We start from the raw sequence: 1,197 nt of genomic DNA on the forward strand, positions 1-1,197 counted from the left end.
TGTAAACATTTTTTTTATCACTTTTTAAACTTTAACTTTTATACTCACGAAACCTATTCTTTATCCTGACCACAACCTATTTTGATTATAGCTACCAAATTGCATCTCCTCATAAACAACATAATTATACTCTTAAAGGAAATAATACTTAAAAGATCAAAGTTATGTTTAGTTATGAAAATTTTATGTAAAATAAGTTTATACAAAAATTTTATTTTTAAATTGCACACAGATCGAGTGGATGTGCCTTTTATGACTAGTTACTTTAAATTACATTGGAGTCTTGGTCTCTTCCACCAACAATAGAATTGTATAAAACCTACTATTTTTAATCCTTTGGGTCATCCAATACCGAAAAAATTGATTCTTCATTATTATCTCAAAACTCTCATCGTAGAATTCTTCTTTTGGATATGTTTCCATCGAAAACTTGCATACAAACCACGCAATAGCATTAAGGTGTTGGAAAACAGTTCTTTGTTTCAAAGAACCCAATACTTCAATACTTTGGATCGAAATCAAACCGTTCCGTGCAAGCACAACCAAGGAGGCCTAGATTCAATCATTTTTTGATACGGCTAAGGAAATATGATACGTTCCTTCGGAAACATCTATTAAAATTGGAACAGAAAAGATTAGCATGGCCTCTGCTGAAGGATAACACGCACAGATAAAAAAAAGAACATGTGATACAGAAGATGAATCATAAATTGTTGGTTACTAGGAGACATCTGATCGTCATATTTATTTCATATTGATTCAATGAGTTTGTAATTTCTTATCTTGTGGGATATTTGGGCTTTAATTCTTTTTGTCGTAAGCTAATTGCTGTTAGAGTTATTTGACTTTTTAGTTACCGTTCTCTAATTTATATAGAGTTTGAATGTAACTGATTTGTAAAGATGAACGCAATGAAAGCTTACAGATGGAACTACATACTTGGTCTTCATACAGTTAAGAGTTTGGTCTTCTATCTATCTATATATATATATATATATTTCAATGATTCTATCTATTATTCTTTATCTTGTAAATGGGGTAGTCTAATTATTTATTAATTTTTTTATGAATTTCTGAATTCTAACTATATTTGGTACTAATAAAGTTGACTCAAACTCAGTAGAATTAAGTCTCTTAATATAGGTTAGGTTGAAATAAAAAAAAAAAAGAAACAATTTAATCTGAACTTCCTTAGTT

General features: G+C 29.2%; 1 pseudogene; it reads left to right on the top strand.

Annotated features, from left to right (window-relative positions):
• The first annotated feature begins 595 nt into the window (after positions 1 to 595).
• Positions 596 to 692, top strand: LOC113740482 (U6 spliceosomal RNA; annotated as a pseudogene).
• Positions 693 to 1,197: the final 505 nt, after the last annotated feature.

The sequence above is a fragment of the Coffea arabica genome, chromosome 4c (genome assembly GCF_036785885.1).
Source record: "Coffea arabica cultivar ET-39 chromosome 4c, Coffea Arabica ET-39 HiFi, whole genome shotgun sequence".
Lineage (NCBI taxonomy): Eukaryota > Viridiplantae > Streptophyta > Magnoliopsida > Gentianales > Rubiaceae > Coffea > Coffea arabica.